Raw genomic sequence first — 6,120 nt, 5'->3', positions numbered from 1 at the left:
ACCTCTCCTCCCGCTCCCGTCGTCCGCTTTCTTCCCGCTCGGCTGACTCCCCTCCACTTTCCCTCACTTCATTAGCAGCCTGGAGACCTTAGCTGTCCCCACTCCATGCCAGAAAGAGCTTTCGCCAGAGGGAAAAAAGGAGATGTGGGACACGTTTTCAGTCCAGGCAGATGCTGGGAAAGTTGCAGTTTTGCCTGCCCAGGGACAGGGCAGGTGAGTTCTGGGCAAACACGTCAGGTCTGGTGGAGCCTTAATCGCCCCGGCCATTGACCCAAGGAGTAGAGGAGAGGGCCAAATAAAAGGCAGTTGAACACCAGTGAGGCGGTGTTGGTGTTCTCTATCTTTGAGAAATAAATGTGAAACATTAAGTTCGGCCCACTTAAAAAAAAAAAAAAGAAAAGAAAAGAAAAGAAAAGAAAAAATCTCCTCTAACAACTAGCCACGCTGCAGTTGCATTCTGTGTTCAGCTAAAAAAAATCCAGAAAGGATAAGAAACGCAAGACATGAAGGTAAAGAAAGTGAGAACTTTCTAGAGAGGGAGGCAGCCAGGGCGCGGTGGTTCACGCCTGTAATCCCAGCTCTTTGAGAAGCCGAATTGGGCGTTGGAGACCAGCTTGGCCAACATGTAGAAACCGCATCTCTACTAAAAATACAAAATAATGGCCGGGTATGGTGGCGCATGCCTGTAATCCCAGCTACTCAGGAAGCTGAGGCAGGAGAGTGGCTTGAACCTGGAGGCGGAGGTTGCCATGAGCCGAGATCAGCCGTTGCACTCCAGCATGGGCAACAAGAGCAAAAGTCTTTCTCAGAAAAAAACAAGAAAGGCAGAGGAAATAGGGAGAAAGAGTCCTTGTCAGTTTTGATGTGCTGTAGGAACTTCCTTTTGTCTCCTTTTTGTTTATATTTCCATTTTCTTGATTGGTTTGTTCACAAAGCCTTTTTAAAATAACAATAATAATGTACCCTTATTGTAATAAATTATACAATGCTTGGATGTATAAGGAAAAAGAATAGCCTTACAATGGCAGAGGAGGCGATTATAACATTCATAAAATGTACAAGATAGAGTATTGTTTCTTCCTCTTCATTTCTGCTTCCTTCCCTAGACCAGGGGCTTGATTGGATCCCAGACGTCATAAATTTTACCTTGCTCGTTGCTGGATGTTTCTGCATTACTATAAATACTCTTGAGCTTTGTACTGGGACACAGTTAAGTTCCTTGCAAACAGTCTGAATCTTTCAGGTTTGTTTTTAATATTTGTTAGGCAAGACTAGAGTAGCCTTTAGGACTGAATTTTACTGAGGCAATACCCTTCAAATTATTCTACCCAATACTTGTGAATTATAGGGCTTACCATTCTGACCGGTGGTAACACATTTCAACCTTGTGAGGGCTACAAGGATTGTTGTTCCCTCTGTTCCTTTCAGGTGATTCTTTTCTGTGGTTCAAGTACATTCCTCCCAGGCATACAGTGATCAGTACTCATAAAGATTCTGATGATCTCCAAAGTGCTCTCTCCCTCTCACTCCCTCTCTTCCACTCTCTCTTTCTCTCCAGCCCTCTCCTTCTGGTATTCTGTTCTGCTGTGTCTAGCCACTCTTTCCTGGACTTCTCAGTTCAAGTTGACCACTGAGTTCTACCTGACCTCCACTTCCTTGTACTGCGAAGGCCTGGAAACTCTCTCCTACAGTGATCTGGGCTCCTAAGGCTCACCTCACCTGTTTCCCCTCTCTCAAAGATGACTGTCCTGCACTACCTGACATCTTTGTCCAAAACCAATTGTTTCAGGTATTTTGTTGTTTCATTGTTTCAGGCAGGAAGATCAATTTGGTCCCTGTTATGCCCCTATTCCTTGGCCAGGGGATTGAACCTGATTCCAAGTAGGCCAGTTAGGGTCCATCCCCTGGAACTGGAATTCCACCCATGTGGACAGGAAGCCACAAGAAGTTAGTGTACAGGAAATAGAAAAATGAAGCAAATGGTAGCAAACAAAGGTGAGTAGAAGAATGCTGGCGGCTTTGCAATTCTTGATCAAGTTATTTCCGGAGGCCCAGGGCATTCTTACAGGTTTCTTCAGACACTCTTGTTTCCTTAGAGCCCAAATCCCCTTTTCTGGCCACTGTACATTCAAGCTGGATTCTACTATTTGCAGCCAAAGGGTCCTAACTCAGACAGGACATCTTCAGGCAAACATGCGGGGAGGAGGCAGTTGAAAGAACTGAAGCTCTTTAATCAATGGAGCAAGTTCCCTTGGAAGGAGGAGAAACAGGCAGCACTAGCAGACTTTTCTTCCTGTTACATAAGAGGAAAAGAAATTTGGAGACAGAAGACAGGAAAGTTTTTCTGGACAATACTGATTGTCTCAGTAAAATATTGTTGAGAGCATGAGACAACACAGTGGAACTTAGATGCTTGACAAGCATGAAAGAGACAGAGTGAACACCACAGGGAACATGCCTGGGTAGAGGCGAGTGGAATAAAAGGATCGGGAGCAACGTTGAGGACCTGCTTTTGGTTAGAAATCACACCTTCTGGTAGAACCTCTCCAACAGTGAATGGTCAACAGTCTGGGAACAGGAGCAGGGAGTCAACAGTGGGATTTGTCAGGATGATTCTCTGGCACTATCACAGCAATCACAGATCACCTCAACACCCTCTGACTCCCAAATACACACAAAACACAGAAAAATCCAGAGACAGGTACGGCCACAGGGGCCAGATTTCACCAAGCTTGGAGTACCTTGAGGCCTCTGAAGTTCAAACCAACCAAGGAGCCTTTCACCACCTGAAACCTAAGGGCAGTGTTAAAAACCAGTTTGGAAGTCACTTGACCTTGCCTGCTGTGTAGTCCCATGTGACTAAGACCCCAGTTATCTTCCTCCGGGCAGGAAGAGTTCTGATACAGAGGAGCGTGGGGCTGATCCTGCACCAAAAGATATCGACAAATTACATCTTTTATTTTCTCTTCTTGTATCACAAAGGCGATACTCCCCTTTAGGGAATATTTCGGAAATAAGGAGACATTTTTGGTTGTCATGATGACACTGTCCTGGCATGGAGGGATGTGGGTCAGGGATGCTAGGCATCCCGACCCCCTGCAACATGTACAGGAAGATGAGGAACTGTATGTGACTTTCAAATGTCCTACAGGACATTTACGTAGATGAAATACCTACTTATAATTGTCTTTGCCCAGAACCTATCCTTGTGTTACAAATAAATACAATGTGTTTCTTGAATTTTCCAGGAATACAACTACCATGTAAAATGAGGGAAGACTGTTATTTGTTTTGTTTGGAACTCTACCAAGACTCGTTCACAAAAATTATGTGCCAACAGTTATGTTGCTTAAGGGTTTGTATTTGTGTTGCCAACACCACACGCTGTGTCAGCCTGCATTGGTGCCGTCAATCCACAGTGATTTATAGCTATTGCATTCAGAGTATTGATGTAAGCATTATGTCTTTTGGTGCAGTTGTGCTTGAGCATTTACATATGGAAATACTGTATATATTTTATGGTAAATCACACTCCTTTTATGTATTCTTTATGTTATAATAAAGGCATTATATATAATTAGTGTATTTGTTTGCTAAGACCACCATAATAAGGTACCACAGACCAAGTGGCCTAAACAACAGAAACGTCTTATCTCGCAGTTCTGGAGGCTGGAAGTCTGAGCTCAAGATGTCAGCAGGATTGGTTTCTTCTGAGGGTTGTAAGGAGAAGGATCTGTTCCAGGATTGTGTCCTGGACAGGCCTCGACTGCTGTCTTCTCACTATGTCTCCACGTCGCCTTCTCACTGTCCTTGTCCCTGTCCAAATTTCCTCTTCTCCTAAGGACACCCTAGAACTGGATTAGGGCCCACTCTAGTGACCTAATTTTATTTTAATTACCTAAAGGCCCTGCCTCCAAATATGGTCACATTCTGAGGTATTACAGGTTAGGACTTCAATATATGAATTCCTAGAGGGACACAATTCAACCCATAGCAACTAGGTATGTAGACACATCCTATTTCAAGATAGCAAAGGAAAATTTATAGACAGATTTCTTATAAAATGGGGACACTGAATCTGATAGGGCTGAGCACTGCGGATATGACTTCTCACAGGACAGTGGTAACTGGTGTCTTACAGGTGAGCATTGCCCCTTACTTCTAATATCCAGCCTAGTAGGGTTTACTGAGAATTGGCATGACAGAACAAGTGGAGAGAGACTAGGGACAAGAAATACTGGCTTTCAGGTAAAAGAAAGAGACGGATTCACACAAAGCTGACTTTGCCTATAAAAATAATGAAGAGGCCAGCTGAGTGCTTTGCTTAAAAGCCTCCACTATGTCTTTACTTCCGAAGTTTCTATAACCAGTGACACTCTACCTTTCCAACTTTATTTTTCTCTTGTTTAACACCTTCTGCTGCTCTGGTGAATCAGTCTTTTTCCTGCCCCAGAAATATCTTAATGTATGTTTTTCTATCCAAGAAATGCCACATCTTTCTTCTCTATCTCGAAATCTTGTCCTGTTTTCAAAGCCTAGCTATGGGATTTTCTCGCCCTATATCTTCCGGAAACCAACAGAATTGAGCAATTGGTAGGTAGAGTAGAATCTGAAAAGATGCACACAAAGAGGCCAGGAGGAAACAGGGGTCATGAGAAAGCTGAAATTCTGGCTTACAGGTTATAAGGCACCAGAATAGATGAATAAACATGTAGAAAACCAAAAAGAGTAAAACAATTTCTTGGCAGTAAAAGGAGGGTTAGAAGCAAAGAGGAGAGTTGCTGCATGAGCATAATGGTGCCAGGGGAGGTGAGTGGGGGGTGGGGGGTGTTAATGAATTCTTGCTGCTGAAAGGGTTAATAAATTCTGTCCCTAGGCTGGTGCAGTGGCTCATGCCTGTAATCCCAGCACTTTGGAAGGCAGAGGCGAGTGGATCACCGGAGGTCAGGAGTTCAAGACCAGCCTGGCCAACATGGTGAAACCCCATCTCTACTAAAAATACAAAACTAACTGGGTGTGGTGTTGGGCACCTGCAATCCCAGCTACTCAGGAGGCTGAGACAGGAGAATCACTTGAACCCAGGAGGAGGAGGTTGCAGTTCAAGTGATTGAACCAAGATCGCGCCCCTGCACTCCAGCCTGGGTGACAAAAGCAAAACTCCGTCTCAAAAAAAAAAAAAAAAAAAAAAATTAAAACAAATTCTGTCCCTAGAGCTGTGCTGTATCTTTCAGATACCAGTCACCATGATATCTAGATATCCATGGATTCCTGTGAGTGTGTCCTATGGTGGGATGGAAGTCCTCCCTGATATATTCCACATCACAGTTCTCATTTACTCTTTGGGAACACAGATCTAAGATCACAGAACCTCAAAACCATACATCCCTCTATTACTTCCAAATTACATCATCCCTATGTAGGACACATTTTTTGCTTTATACCAGCTCCCATTTCTCCCTCCTCCTTTCCAAGGCTACCCATATATTAGTTTCTCCATACAGACCCTGAGTTTCAGAGGTAGCTAAACCAACCCCAATGCCAGAGATGACCCCTGAATGACTGGGTTGTAATCCTTGGTTCAAGGGTTAAGTATATGACCTGAGCATCTTGAATCATTGTGGGCTCCAAATTCTTGCTAAAAATGCTAGGCCAGAAACTTTTGCTGGGTGTGGAGGAAAGTACAGGCCTGGATGCAGCCAGGAGTCAGCCATGCTACAACCATGGTGAAAGGCAGCCTCGTGATGAAGAGGACACTGCAGATGGCAGAGCTGAAAAGCAGAAAGGAATGAGGCCTGTTTCCAACACTGAGCCATTGGATCAGCCAACTCCCTGATCTGAAATATGACTGAAATATCCTAACAAACTCTGTCCCTTTGACAGCTAAAAAAAAAAAAAAAAAAAAACAGGAAGAAGAGAAATGTTACACCATTTAGGCCAATTGGCAAGTACCTAGCTTCTTGGCCATGGTGATTTAGAAGGTTACAGCAGGCAGTACTGTGCAAAGGCCAATAATTCCTGGGCTTTAATGCCCGTTTTAGAAGCTTCAGTGAAAAGTCCAGCAACTAAAGTTCCACTGGGAGGCTTCCATTGCAAATAACTACAGTGACGGCAGTGTCTCTA

The sequence above is a fragment of the Aotus nancymaae genome, unplaced genomic scaffold (genome assembly GCF_030222135.1).
Source record: "Aotus nancymaae isolate 86718 unplaced genomic scaffold, 86718_ANA_hifiasm-v0.15.2.pri h1tg000014l, whole genome shotgun sequence".
Lineage (NCBI taxonomy): Eukaryota > Metazoa > Chordata > Mammalia > Primates > Aotidae > Aotus > Aotus nancymaae.
Note: the sequence above shows the minus strand (reverse complement) of the source record.